Source organism: Ruditapes philippinarum, unplaced genomic scaffold (assembly GCF_026571515.1).
Source record: "Ruditapes philippinarum isolate M1 unplaced genomic scaffold, ASM2657151v2 ctg82_1_1_1_1, whole genome shotgun sequence".
NCBI lineage: Eukaryota > Metazoa > Mollusca > Bivalvia > Venerida > Veneridae > Ruditapes > Ruditapes philippinarum.
Window position 1 is genome coordinate 251,259 of NW_026866102.1, and position 16,893 is coordinate 268,151.

Consider the following 16,893-nt stretch of genomic DNA (forward strand, 5'->3'; position numbering starts at 1 on the left):
AGGAGAAAGAAGTTTGATATTGATAAGATCTGGTTTCAGCAGGACGGAGCAACATCACACACAGCAGGAGATGTAATCCAGTGGCTATTCGATACGTTTGGGCAGAACTTTATTTCTTACCGAACGGAAAACAAGTGGCTACCACATTCCACCGACCTCATCCCACTTGACTTTTTCCTTTGGGGATACTTGAAGGAACGAGTTTACACACCTCCTCCAAAGACAACTAATGAGCTCAAAATCACTATCAAACAGGAAATGAAGAAAGTTACCCCAGAAATGTGCAAGAATGTGATCAGTAATTTTAAACGTGTTGACGTTATTATTTATCAGAATGGACGTCATATTGAGCATCTTTTGTAAAACCTGATTTGTTGTTCTTGTAGTGGTAAATAATTTTATAATATTGAATATTCAGATACATGTCAAAGCTGTTACTGTTCGAAATATGGACAGACTCTGCAAAACATTCGAAAGAATGATAAATAATCGGTTAGTTTGGTTTCTAGAAAATAATGGAATTATTACTAATTTTCAGTCAGGTTTTCGTAAACAGCGAAGTACAAACGATCATCTTGTACGACTTGAAACTTTTATTAGAGAAGCCTTTGTAAATAAACAACACCTGGTATCAATTTTCTTTGATCTTGAGAAGGCTTACGATACTACTTGGAAATATGGTATCCTAAAATATCTAAAGGATGCTGGACTTAAAGGCAGACTTCCTCTTTTCATTTCTTAATAAACGATAGGCACTTTAAAGTAAGACTTGGTTCAACTTTTTTTTACGATCACCAACAAGAACAAGGTGTTCCTCAAGGAAGCATACTTTCTGTTACACTTTTTGGCCTTAAAATAAACAATATTACTAGCGCTCTTACACCAGGCATAGATTGTTCTCTATATGTAGATGATTTTCTTAGCTGCTATCGATCGAAAAGTATGAGAACAATTGAAAGGCAACTTCAACAAAATTTAGATAAATCCAAAAGTGGGCAATAGAAAATGGTTTTAAATTTTCAAAGTCAAAAACTCAATGTGTTCATTTTTGTCGATTGCTAAAACACCATAATGACCCTGAACTTTACATACCTGGTTCTAAAATTCCAGTAGTTGATGAAGCTAATTTTTAAGGAATTATATTTGACAAAAAACTTTCTTTTATACATCATATTTAACATTTGAAAACTAAATGCCTTCAAGCTTTTAAATTACTTAAGGTTTTATCAAGTACAAATTTGGGATCAAATTCTTCCACATTACTGAAATTATACAGAAGTCTTATCCGATCAAAATTAGATTATGGTTCTGTTGTATATTGGTCTGCAAGAAAATCATATCTTCAAATGCTAGATACCATACATCACCAGGGTTTACGATAGCTTTAGGTGCATTTCGCACCTCACCTGTAGAAAGTCTATATGCGGAAGCTGGGGAACCACCGCTTCAACTTCGTCGAAAAAAGCTATCACTTCAATATGCAACTAGAATTTCATCAAATAGCAAAAATCCAGCCAAAAATATTATTTTCAAACCAATTCATATTAAAAAATTTGTTAACAAACCAAAGGAAATTAAACCATTAGGCCTCCGTTTAAAAGATGATTTAGATAAACTTAAAATTAATCATGTCAGTATCCTTCAAAATGACGATGAGGATGTTCCACCTTGGACTTATAATTCCCCTGAAATAAATATTAACCTTTCAAATATAAAAAAGACATAAAATTCACATGAACATTTCAAAGAGAAGTTTCTAGCAATTTAGGAAGAACATGAAAATTTTATACATGTTTATACGGACGGTTCAAAGGAAGGTTGCAAAGTAGGTGCGGCTGTGTATGAAAATGATTTTACATCTAGTATGAGGTTACCAGATAATGCATCAATTTTTACTGCTGAAGCAAAAGCTATAGATTTAACATTGTCATACATAGAACAGCATATCCATGATAAATTTGTGATATTTTCTGACTCGCTTTCTGTTTTAATATCCATTAAAAATAAAAAATCTGACAATATCATGATAAAGAAACTTCTTTTGCGATTTCATGATATACTTAAAATAAAATCTGTTAAATTATATTGGATTCCAAGTCATGTAGGTATACGAGGAAATGAAAAAGTTTATGCTTTAGCTAAACAAGCTTTAAATTTTCAAAAAACTGACTTACTGTTACCTGCTTGTGATTTTAGAACGGCTATAAATAAACTCGTTTCATCTGAATGGAAAGCAAATTGGGACAATGCCGTCTTTAATAAACTTCATGATATAAACCCATCTCTTGATGTGTCACCATCTCTGTCTTTGTCAAACCGCCATGATCAAACAGTTCTTCTTCGATGCCGAATTGGACACACTTAAGTTACCCATTCTTATCTCCTCACGAATGACAATGACCTTTCTGTATAGCCTGTAATGAAAATTTTACTGTCAAGCATTTTCTTCTGGAATGTCATGATTTTTCACAGGTCCGTAACAGATTTAAATTTTATAATGTAAACTCACTCAAAGAACTCTTTAATACAATTCCATCAAAAAACATCATCGATTATTTGAAAGAGATAAACTTGTATTCAAAGATCTGATTGGCTCTTTTCTTTTTATTTACAACGTTTTACATAATAGTTTAAGCCTATTTTAGCATTCGGCACGATATGTCCATTTATGTGTTGACGTGCCGTAAAATCCAAACAAACAAACAAAGATATTATGAAACAAATTTATTTGATTAAGAAATGTTTCTGCACATCCAAGTCGATTTATCAATACGGTATTTTGTATGTTATACATAACACACATTCCAGAAATTTAAAAACCAAATTAATGCTAATGGCAGATAATTATAGACCTCCTCTATTCAAATCGAAACATGTTTTTTTTACATTTTACATGACTGTGTAAGACTTCTCTAAAAATGTTGACATTTCAGGAATTGAATTCAGAAAAGGCTTTAAATATACCAGTTACTCCAAGTACAAACATTTCTAGAAAATGAGAGATTTACTTGATAGATCTGACTAGAATATCTTGTATAAGAAAGGAAAATCTACGCTCGAGCAAAAGAATGCATTTTGAAGAATACATTGATGTTTATTTACCCGTACAAAGCTATTATATGTTCGCCTTTTTAAGTATTTGTTTTCTGCTTATGTGTCGAGAATAAAATCAAACTGTCGTCGCGTCAATTCCAAAATGTTCTATCTTCAATTTTTTGAAAATGGAGATATTTATACCATTGAAAAGCTGTTGAAGAGACCTACATAAACAAATGACTTAGAACATCATATCTCTAATTTTGAGGAAGGTAATACCAATTCAATTATGTTCTATCTCAGAAAGTGACCAACACTTTGATTCCAATATGTTCTATCTTCTGGACCAATGGGATGTACAAGATCATACCACGTGACGCTTTATTTACACTTTCAATGTACACATTTTCAATTTGATTTACACAGGAAAAATCACAAAATATGTAAGTGTATTGCTTATATTCATTGATAGATAGTCATAGATATTGCATAATATTTGTATTAGAAACATTTATAATTGACCAGCCTAATAGATTAAACATACTAACTGAATAAAGGGTCTATGAAGTGAAAGTCATTGTAGACTTTACCAGATGTACGGATAACATTTTCGGATAAAGTAAATATACAGGCTATGTAAATCATTTCAACTTTTGTTTCTAAAGTGATTAAGTGATAAGAAATGTGACATTATGTTGATTTTTTCTTTATTGCAGGGTATCACTCTCTTTTCTGCCTGACGAGGTCCTTATTCGGATTTTGAGCAATCTTGATATCCAGTTCTTGTTGAAGTCAGTTTGCAGAGTTTCTAAGAGATTAAGCTTCATAATAAACAGGTATTCAGTGCTTTGGAGAGATTTTGAATTTGAGCATCCTTTGACACTATCAGAGAATGATCTTCTTAATATCTTAAAACATTCAAGACAGTTTCAGACAATGATGTTACCTTACACAACCTATAGGTGTGAGGTGCCTAACATAGACATACTTTTCTGTAAGCATTTTAGTGGATTGAATTTATTTTGGCTGAGTTTAAGCAGATGTCCTATATCAACAATATGTTTCCTCACAGATTGTCCAAAACTTGAAATACTTGACCTCTCTGAATGCAGTAATCTAGTAGATGATGACTTCAAAGCCATTAAAAGCTGCAGGCATCTTAGCCAACTGAATGTTGCATTTACACAAATTACACCGTCCATGTTAATTGAATTATGCAAGTACATTGCTTTGATTACTTTGGATGTTACTGGTGTGAAATTAGGCCTTCAAGATTGTGAAGAAATCTTATCTGAACAGTACAACACATTGTTTTATTTCCAGATATCCCTAGATGACACAGTTGACATATCTGAATTCAAAGACCGAATAGAAGAGAGATACATGGACTGTTCGATTCGAGTTATAAGTCATGTATAGAATAAGTCTTTTTGATGCAATAAACCTTGTGACTGAAGACAGTAATGATACTAATTGTTTTATTGAAAATGTAGAAACTGAAAAGTGTCTAAATGCAACTAATAGTGATAATGAGCCGTGCGAAGGAGACCAAAGTTTAAATGTGTTTCACACTGACGATAATGACATTTCAGAAAATTTACAAGAATTATATGATGTGGTGCCCGATGAAATTGTATTACATGATGAACCTAATGAAAACCTTATAATTGAAGAAAATGGTAAAACATACTTAAACCTAGACTTAGTCGAACAAGGTAGTCGTTCTGAAGATAGTACGGATCTAAACAATAATACTCAACAGGAATCTGAGTCACCAGTATTACAGATAAATGATTGTCGTAATGCTATGCCAAAGTCTCCTCGTGAAAACAACAGTGATAGCCAGCAAAATCAAAGTTTAAGTAACCAAGATAATAATGATACTATGATTGAACATGAAGGAACGTCATCTGTAGCTCTACAACAAACTGAAAAACCCAGAGGTAGAAAACGAGTGAAAGATGAAAGTAAATGGCAAAAGAATATTAGAAAGAGAAAGTACCAATCTGGTGAAGAGCATATTAATTCTTCAGGTAAAATATGTAGGAAGCGTGAAGTGCTAACAAAGAAAGATTGCATGGGAAATTGTAGATTTAAGTGCAGCCATTATTTTTCGAATACTGATAGAAAGGAAATTTTTGATGAATTCTGGAAATCAGATAAAAACGTTTTTTATTCTACTACTACAGAGAGATCACAAAAGGTTTCAAAAAGGCTATCACATGCTTCGCGGAAGAATTTTACATACAAATATTATCTATTTACAACAAATGATCAAATTAAAACAAGAGTGTGCAAAGAGTTTTATCTTACAACACTTGATATCAGTCAACGAAGAATACAATGGCACTACAACAATATAATGAGCCCAAAACAGAAAAAACAAAGACAAAATAAGATTTCAGAGGAAAGTTTGAATTTCATAAGGCAACATATAAAATCATTTCCACGGATGCCTTCCCATTATTGTAGACAAAAGACGCGAAGAGAATACCTTGAGTCTGGTCTTTCAGTCGCTAAAATGTTTGAACTTTATTCTGAAGAGTGTGAGAAGAAGGGAATTGTTGCTCAGAAAAAGCATACATACAGTAAGGTGTTCAATCAGGAATTTAACATTGGTTTTTATATTCCAAAAACCGACAGATGTGATTTGTGTGAACTACATAAAAACGTCTTAAATGACAGTCTAAATTCGGAAACTCTTCAAAAACTTAAAAATCATCTAGCTGACAAAACTGACACAAAGTTAGAACGTGATCATGATCGAGAAATATCGCTGAATAAAGACCAGGCTACAGTTTGTTTTGATCTTCAAAACGTTATCCAGTGCCCGAGAGCAAATGTTTCTAACTTTTTTTATAAACGAAAGCTGAATGTATATAATTTAACTGGTCATTGTTCAGAAAACAAAGGTGCTTATAATGCTTTATGGAACGAGACAACTTCAGGTAGAGGTGCAAATGAGATAGCATCCGCCTTGTTGTGCATCTTGTCAGCCATTAAACATGATTTACCAAGTATTTCTAAGTTTATTTTGTGGTCAGACTCATGTACACCTCAGAACAGAAATTCTGTAATGACATACGCTCTTAAAACCTTTATGAAAGATAATCCTAGCATAACTGAGATAACGCAGAAGTTTTCCACTCCTGGTCACTCTTCTATCCAAGAGGTGGATAATATCCACAGTCATATTGAAAAGCGGTTGCGAACATGTGAAGTGTATAGCCCTATTAGTTTAGTTCGAAATTTAAAAACTGTACGTTGGAAAAATTCAATGAGAATCATCCAATTGCAAAAACATAACTTTTTTGATTTTCAGAAATCAAGCTCACAATTTAAGTTCAATGAAATTCCGTATACTAAGGTTAAGTGTCTAAAATATATCAAAGACCAAGATTTTTTTGTTGAATATAAAAAGTCATTTCAAGAATGTACCTATAAGAAGGTTAACATAGGTAGAGTTATAACTAGAAATGGCCCAGCACAAGTGTTAAAAAGACCGTGCTTACTTCGTAAAGAACCTATTATTTCACCAGATAAAGTGAAAGATATAAAAAGCATGTTACAGTATATTCCTGAAATTGAATGTAAATATCTTAGGACAATTCTTAAAATTGGGAAACGGTCATCCACTACGAATCTACAGAGTGAAACATTAAAAAAGAAAATGAAACGATAAGATAACCAAGGTTCGAAGTTCAGCGTTGTTTTTGTTGTTCACAATGCAAATGTGGATACCACTGACATAATGTGTTCCTTATTAACAATAAGCTCTTATTTTTCTTGTTGTATTAGACCAGAAAGGCTCAGAAAAAAATTATGAACTGTTCAAGTTTTTCAGATTTGATATAAAATGTATTATATTTGATCTAGAAAGTGAAGATACATGTATGTATCAAAATCTAAAATAATGTTACAAGACTGGTTTTTTTTCACATTTTTACATAAAAGGTTGTTTTATTCTTTTGTTTGTAAATTTTACTGCATAAGTTTAAGCAGAAATAAATAAAATAGAACATTGTATTTCACAAAAGTTTTGTTTCGTTACGTCTAAAATGTTCTATCTTTGTAGGACATTCTGGAATTAATTTGAAATGTTGAATGTTTGAATAAAAGTGTAACTTTATTGTTTTAGAATTCTGATTTCGTCATAAAATACCCTAAATATTCAGATAAAAAAATGCATGCATGCTCACATGTATACACAGATGGCATGTACCAAAAATGAAAGTTTTATGTTGAATAATTGTCGAGATATGATACCTAAAAATTTTCAACTCGGTTTTCTAAAAAAGTATTTCTGTCCACTTAGAACATTATGGAATTGAGGTGACGCTGTGTCATGGTATTCAATGTATGATATTTTTGTCATCATACAATATTAATTGTATCATAGTTTGGGGATCTTTCTATAAAACTGTGTCAGGGTTCCATCGTTCACACATACTTGCACAGTGCGCTTACTTGAGTTCATGTATTAGTTTCGGGAATGAAAATACACCAAGCCCATTGATTGTCTCATTTTGCTGGGGTTTACATATTGTCGAGACAGGGAAAGGGTTAACGACAGAAAAGTCATATTCAGATACTCATCGGTTACATTTTTCTCGGTTTCATGTTGTGACCTCAGGAAACGTGCTTTTTTTCTGTTTTTGGGGGTTTTGTTTGTTTTTTGTTTATTCTTTTTTATTATGCCTATGATACAAAACAGAAAGAACATCAAAAACACTCGGGAATCTGATTTCTTCTCGGAGCTGTTGTAGGATAACGGTAATTAGCCGGTAATTAGTTAACAATACATAGGTATGCATAGGCGGATATATATTAAATTTAATGAGCTGTCACGAACACTATGCTTAATTTAGTTAATTAATAGGCCTGTCATCACTAAAGCGGGAATTGTACCTTTTGTACTTTAGATCGTGCAAACATAATTGGTTATTTAATTGTTTAGCTGTCCACAAATGCATATATACTCTATGAATTATTAAGTTATTAAGTCTTAGGCGTAAAGTATTTTAGTATATAAGGGGAGCGAAATATTTGATTATTTAGTGTAGTTTTTGATGTTAAAGCAGACTCACTCACTTAAGGTTAAATTATGCTAAATACGCAATTGGCATTAATTCTTATTGTTTTAAGTATTTGTATAAGAATTGTAAAGTTGTTAAAGACATTGTTTAAGAAAATTGTGTTGTCTTAGTGAATAGTATTTCATATAAAATAAATACATATATATGACGTTTATAAACTTGATATTGTGTTGACTTGTTCATATTGAGTTATTCAGATCTGAGCGTTACACTACACTGTTCTCCTCGTACAAATCAAATAGTCTCGTCATCGATTTATATTTTAGATATTTCCATTATATATGTGTGTGTGTTTGTGGTTATGCACGTGCGTAAACATATTTTAAACTTCAAAATGCCAATTAAAATAGAAATTAGGGATACCAAAACGTGAAATATCAATTTAATTCAAGTGCTTATGTGTAAAATACTCAGGAATAGTTTTCGAATAATGCCGCAAATATTGTCTTCTTAAGGGGTGTCTTACATAAAGGATATTTTATCCAGCAAAAAGAAAATGTCTTAAATAGATAAGACGTTGCATTTTTTGAGTTTCATATTTAGATTGTAAGATTTGTGGAACTTTGATAAACGCATTAAAAGATCTGTATCTTATTTAAACGGTTGCCTGGTAACATCTTTCTGCATTAATTATGCTGCTACATTAATGTTTAATTGTCTTTTCTAAAGAGTAGCAATAAATTTAAATTCCCTTATTTCTAAAGAGTTCGACTGACAAAATACATAAAATAATTCTAGTATTCAAATTGAGTTTTCAGCATAGTTTAGATTTACAACTGTATTCATTATCAAAGTAAGTCAAAGAATACTCATATTCTTTTCTAAAATTTGACTAACCGTACATAAGATGAGTTAAGCAAACAATTACTGATCTGTACAATGTTTCAACATTGTGATCCAAATACATTCTGTTCACAAATTTTTAAGATTTTTAACACACTAAATTTCATTTTAAAATATCCTCAAGATAATTAGATAAGATTTTAAAAATTATATCGCAATTTTGTTAGTATTTACTATTTTTAAGACGACAAATTTATCAAACATCTTTTGAAATCCTGAAATAAAAAGCCTAATGAAGATTTATAGTACTGTCGCCAGCGTGTTTTTATCTTATTTTATTCAGTAAGTTTTTGATGTATTGAGTATTGTCTTTGAAATTATTTTGTTTTAGTATTCAATAACGTCAATTAGAAGTGAAATGTACTATTTTGTGAAACTTTATAGTAGCTTAATTAGTTTACTTTGAATACTTTGATATTCGAAAACAGAGGTGCAATATTGTTGTATTATAAATATATAGCTTTGAAAGACTTGAGTGGACATCTTACACTGGCATACGTAAGACACAATAAGAAAAACAGTAACTTTTATTGATTGCAAAAGTGATCTAAATGAATTGTATTACTTGAAGTCCCCTGATTCTAATATTAGTATTCTTTTTATAATAAGTTATCTACCCTTGAGTATTGCAAAAAGGGGCAAATAAAAGGAGAAAAAAAACTGGCAAATAACTCAAGTAGTACTGTATAATAGTAGTTACGTAATTATTGTGTGCGTGTATGTGTTTGTGTGTTGTTTTTTTTTGTATCAAAATACTTAACTTTCAAATTAAGGGCCGACTACATACTTAACCTTTTGATGTTTTTATTTTTTTAGACTACTAATCACAACAACAACATTTTATTGGCATAACTGTTACAACAACATTATAGATAAAGCAAGAAGTAATGTATACAGTCGTACAAAATCAAATACAAAGAAGAAGGGTTAGGATGAAATAAAGCTCTGTTTCTAGCGCAAAATGTAGAATAAAAGTTTTGATTAAACCAATTAATTCTTTAAGTGACATTGCTAACGGTGAATTTTCCACTTTTATAGAATCAATTAATTAACAGAATGACTAACAGAATAGATATCCTCCCTTTCTAATAACAAATCACTTATATTATCAAAACAAAGTTGGCTACTTTAAGACTTCTCACACAATTCGAAACTTATTTCGCCCAAACTTATTTTTCGTGAGTGCAACATTTTTGATGTTTATCAACTATTGTTCATGATAATTTAAACTCGGACAATGGCCGGAAAATAATTTATTCAATTTGAAAACATTGAAGGTACTTATTAAATACACGAAAATAAAACAACTTTACAATTTGTAACAACAAAATCGACAATGCTGGCATCTATTTAGAATGCGACAGGCAAAATAGTGGATAATGGATAATACGCCGTTTATATTTTATTTACAATTAGGTAGCCAACTCAACGTTTAGTTTTGGACAACGCAAAATTAAAAAAACCTCGGCCGATTATGGTCAGTAACTTCCATTACTTTAGTATAGTTTGGTGTAATACGTATATATTTGTTAATAGCGACTACAAATGTGAAATATAAGAACTGGCTATATAAGAACAGCTGTTTTCAAGTTAATATTTAACTCTATTTGTTCAAGTACAACTAGTTATGTTCTCTTTAAACTGAATAAGGTAGTTTTATTGCTGTCTTTGTTGACAATTAAGACCAAGTATTTCCCTTGAAAAAGGTAAAACATGTGTAAACAATTAACATTTTAATCTTCAGTAAATGTAATAAAGAACTACACTGCTTGTTCCAGAAATCAATCCAGTCAAATATTTTATTGGTAAAACATACTTCAAAATGCATGTTCGTAGTCAAGTTACCGTGGTGGAAATTTACAATACAGTGGAGCTCACTTATAACCAACATGGTTATAACGAAGGATTGTATATTCCACACGCTTTAACACACTTAAAAATAAGCAACAAAACATTTTAATTTTTTGATTTTATGCATGCTAATAATACGATCAATGCACAAAATATATTTATCTTCGATAAATGTTGTGTGAATTTCGTGAGATGTACGTTGTAAGATGTGATAAATTTCAACTTGTTTCAACAAATTAGTTATACTGGGCCTAATAGCGCAATAGGCTTAACTGCAGTTTAACCGCGTATAACCATTTTTCAAAATAATTGAGGCTATGAATATTTTATGTTTAATATGTTTTGCACTTATTTTGGCAAAGACTATACACTTTTTTAGAAATCATAGTTTAAGAATAAATATTTAAAATTCATTCGGATGAAAATCAATAATGTCATGTAAGTACAATACAAAACGAAACAAATCAGTGTTTCTAAGTTGTTTTATATCCGTGTAAACAACTTGGCAAATACTTGACCATTTTCATTAAAATATACTTCAAAAAAAGGAGAAAAAAAGAGAAGGTCTAAACAACAATGGCAAAAAGTGATCGAACCACTAACCACTGATATATGAGGTAATCACTTTAATGACTGTGCTATTGCGGATGTGACATCGAAAAAAAACGTAAAATAAGCCGTTTTGAAAAAAATCAACGTCAAAACAACGCAACAGGCGAAATAAACATCAATATTTTCGCCGTTTGACTCCATTTACAAAATATTTCTACAAATTCACACTGGCTCCTCAGCTTTGCCGTATGCAAATGCGCCGCGCTTTGAAGATGAGAACTAGTCGGCTGATCGATACCATTCGCATAAGCTTGCAACATACCTAATTCCAGTGAAATATTTTATTCCAAACTCATTTTTACCGGATTTTTTTTTATTTTAAAAAAACAGTGACTTTTGTTTTGATACTACCGGGAACAAAATAAATCTTAAGGGGGTTTTCGGCTTGGTATACAAGGTTCATTGAATTATCTCATGTAGAATTGTATTGATTTGAAACCGATTATATAGTTTTAGTTACAGCGACCTTGACCATGATCCCAAATGCATTCATAAGCAAAATCTTCACATTAGCTTGCAACACACTAAGTTCGGATGAGATATCTCATTCCCAACTATACTTATTGGCCGGAAAACGGCTTAAGCAGAATTCAATATAGCCATTTAAGAAGGTAACGATACATGTATATTGCTATATCTATCTTAGCCTACATTAATTGTATTCCACAAAACCCCTGAAAGCTTTAAAGTATTTAATGTTAAATAGGTATGCAATCTATTACTCATAAACCTGAAGTACAATATTTTGAATCTACTTAATATCAAGAATTAAATTGCAAATAATTCCTGTATTTATATTTTTCATTCTACTTGTCTGTATTTTGTTGAACTAAATATCCAGTTACTAAGCCAGATAGATGCAATTTATTCCTAATTATCTTTTTCATTACTAAGGTAATCATACCTTATTAACATAAATATTAACTAATTCAGATAGAAGAATACTCAAAGAAACATTATACTCTTTAAGTATCAAGTACTTACAAAATCCTTCTAAAGTGCTAACACTTCATTTAAAAAAGCAACATTACAATCAAAGTTTTAGCATTTAAATAAGCATACATGTTTGCGTATCCAACAAAGTAATGAATGTTTTATTTATTTATTTATTTTTTCAAACACATTCCATGTGCTTTTTCCTATTGCTATTTACGCAGCATACGATATAAAATTATTGTCCGCTCAGGAAACATGTTAGAATGACATTTTGCCGCAATTTTTTTTAAAACTAGCATCGTACATCTTTCAAATTGTGAAATGTTAATACTTGAACATGTATGTTATTAAATGTTAAGGTTGCAATGCAAATACAGAAACTTGAATCAACTTTGCTTTAATTATTTATATTGCACTTTAATATCAATAAGTATTCTGGTACGGATAATCATATCACTAGCGAAATGGGAACAGAGAGGTTAGTGCGTACTCGATTGAGAAATAAATGTTAATCTAAGTCATGATTGTTTACACTGATACATTTGGCTTACAGCGAAAGCTTAATATACAAATATGAAGCGCTTTATCCCTCGGCAATAATGATTGAACTAGGTTTTCTAGAAATAAGACATAACAATTTTAATGAACACCTATTAGTAAGGCCTCGGGATGAATACAAATCTACATTTCATGTAGTCTGCATTGTACAATAACAATAAGCTATCCGAGAAATAAATGTACAAGCAATTAGGGCGGGAAATTATTTATTATCCGATTAAATACCAGTGTATGTATAACGTACGGAAACGTATAGCGACCACCCCTATCTGTTAGTTAAAACAGAATTTTTGACAATTCATTTAATACATATTATATACGTAACCAATTTTTACAAACTAACTTGATCTGAAATATTTATCTTGTAATATTTACAGCCCCTGCATGTTGGTAAAAACAGAATTTTAGACAATTTATTCAACACACGATATACATGTATATTTGACCAATATTTACGTTGTTATTTGATCTTGAATATTTATCTTGAATATATATCATTTACTCAATCTGCTGTTATATAATATTGCTGGATTCAAATCTATGTGACATTTTCTGTTCATTTATATGTATTAGTTATATATATTGAGGTTTTTTATTCGCATACCTCTATCATCGTTAAATATAATATAACATATTTTACAATTTATACTTGATAATGAGGACAGAAAAATCTCGCACAGCAGAAAGCCTTTTTAAAGATTATATATGAAACATTTGATTGAGGCTTTTTGTATTCCAAAGATTAAGGAATGTTTAATTAATTGTGCTTCAGATAGTGTTACAAGATAGAGATTATATAAAAAAGACAAACTCCTTTAGTTGTTTATTAGCATAAATAAGCTAGAGAAGTAGTACCTGATGTAAATTAGTTATCATAGAAACCATTATATTTTTGTACGATATATAATATATATAGCTTAAAACGACAACTTCCAACAAATTTACCATTTTAAATGTATGTACAGAGGATGGTACATGATAAATATTAAATAAAAAGGTATATTATATACTTATAAATGAAATAATGAGAAATATTGATGAAATAAAAAATATATTTTCATTTTCCGTATTTTCACTGTAAAAATTTATTTTTCACTGCAGTGAAACATATTTTCCGTATGGTGTCTTGCCGGACTACTTTCTTTTAAATTCTGCCAGTACACAAAATTTAGGGGGTGTCTTTCAAATTTTTATGTCAAAAAAGAGAAAAATGTATATTAAAAACAGAAAATTCAAGTTTTTTTTCTAGAAATACACGATTTATTTTCATCTTGTGGCATGAAAATTACCATATTTCACTCGTGGCTACCGCCACTTATGAAATATTTATTTTCATACCATTTGATGAAAATAAATCATGTATTAATTGATAGAAAAAAAACTTAAATATCCTCTATATATTCGACCACTTGATGTTATTATAGGAACAGAGATCCCAAAGCTTTAGAAATATTCGTCTTATATGATGTGTGACACGAGAAAAGTCAAGACATTTGTATTTGATAAAGGAAGCAATTAAGTCAAGTTATATTGTAAATCAAATATATTACGTATTTTTGTTTGTAATCTATCGAAAGTTTTTATCTTATTATGCAAGATAAACTACTTTTAACTTTTTAACAAAATGAAAAAATAAAACACTTACATCTTTTAAATATGTAATTCTTTCTTCAAATCATATTTGCATATATCAAACATACTAGAAAACTGTAAAAAAAGTCAATTGATATATATCATAAAGGGATGGTCGCTATACGTTTCCGTAATAACGGGAGTAAATGTGCTTTTTGTCAAAACAGTTCTGAAACCATAAATACATGTAGCTATATGCATGTATATTGTTTAGTATAGAGCTTTGATTTAGACATTACATTTCAATGACTAAATAAATGCATTAAATAAAAAAAAATAATGTGCAGAAGTTGTTACCTTTACATTTAAAACTGAAGTCAAGGCTGTTACACTGAAGTAATCCATGCACAGTCGGGGACTTTCTTGATCTAGAAAACAGGGACTTCCTGTTTTCACTTTCCTTGATATGTTCATTCTTCATGCCGATCATTTGAACCAGGTCTTAATTAAACCGAGCGCAAATTTTCAAAACACCACAGTTTATTAAATATTGAAGATAACAAAATAAATAAGATCAACACGGCAAAAGTCTAGAAAAAATGGAATCTCTCAGAAGCATAATAACAACAAAATAGCATGAAAATTGCAGACTCGGTTTAATTGAGTCTGTACATGAGGGCAACATTCCTCACGGCTTCGATTCTACAATGTTGGGTTTCTTTAGGGATTCTGTTTATCGCCCATCAGTGTTATCTGTTCCGTGTGGCGGCTGTAAAAAGTCTTCCCGTACATTTAATCAATGATGTTATATTTTTGATCCTAATAGATCGTTTAGGAAGACATTATTGTTGCGGGTGTAGGTTTTTAGTACTTTCAGTTCTTTCCAATTTGGTGTTTTTTTCAGTCGGTTCCAGTATAAGTCACTTGAATGCTGTTAAATTAGCCTTTCGACATGTTGCCTGCTTGTTATTATTGTCTTTTGGCAGCTTATATGTAAAAATGTAAGCTTCATTATCTGTAATCCCCTTTAAAATATAAAGATTAAAATATTGGTCCATTAAGCGCCTTAACAATCACGTGAACGATATCATAGAAAGGCCATGGTGGTATTCTTATTAGATTTGTCTTTTGACAGCATATCTGTAATATGCAGGCTTCGTAAATTCTATTCCCTTTTCAAAATGTCTTTTATTTTAGTGTTGCCCATTGTTCTCTCGTCACTTTGAATGTGGCCTAAGAATTTTTCCAGACATTGTAGGATTCCTCTAAAACAAGAAATAGAACTTAAATGTCAATATTACTCCAAAAGGTTAGATTGCCTGATAACATGAAAAAGATGTTATTTTGCACTTACCTAGTCTGTAACGAGTAATTATTCCGAGGAAACGTTTGGAGAGTCGCTGTTTTCTTTTGTATGTCTATGGTGTATTTTTATTGTCTGTAGGTGTTGTCTAAGAATTAATTTATGTCCATAAATAACGTTTTTTGTCTAAGACAAAACGTATGCCTCTGACATTCGGTGTTAATTTACAATTAGGTGACAGACGGTGTTTTCCTTCTTTGCGAGTCAAGTTGAATATAGCATTGTAATGGAAATCTCACAACTGTTATAAAGATTTAACTTTCATGATTTGAAAAGGTGAAACTGTAGCAGGACCTATTTTCAAGTTTCGAAATATCATAATAACGATTCAAATTATGGTTTTCCTTGCAATATTTCTTTTTATGACATGAAGGTTTATAACAAATATTGTATACGTGTATTTATACACAACTGCTGTTTATAACAGGAACATATTTCGACAATGAAATATTATTTTTAACGTGTCATCACATTACTTTTTTGTCACCAAAATTTGCGAAGGGTTATAGCAATTCACGTCTGTTTGTGTGTGTGTGTGCGTAAGTCAAAATATCTTCTTTTTTCATATCAGGTCACAACAAGTGACAACACGATAATACAAAAAATATCATACAAAATTAAATTGAATATGAGTAGAAAAATAATACATAGGCTAGCAAAGATCGGATTTTATCAGGGATAGAGACAAGCAAAGTTGATTCTCCTTTTGTTTACAAATTCAAGCTAATTTTTATTTCCGAGAAAGTGTGAGGAAAAATATTCAATTAAGACATATTGATTGAAAAATAATAAAATAAAAAATAAAAGGGTCATATGCTTAAAAGTTAAATGTAAACGAAATTAATGTACACCGAACGATTTTTGATAATATTATTTCCATTTGTCTTGTTATGTCGAGTAGATTATTTATTCAAGGTAAATTACTATAAGCAATCAAGCGTTACATAAGACAACATTCCTATTTATCTATTTTCAGTCTAGTGTCAGGTCAACGGTGAATGCGTGCGAATGCGTTCGAAGCCTGAC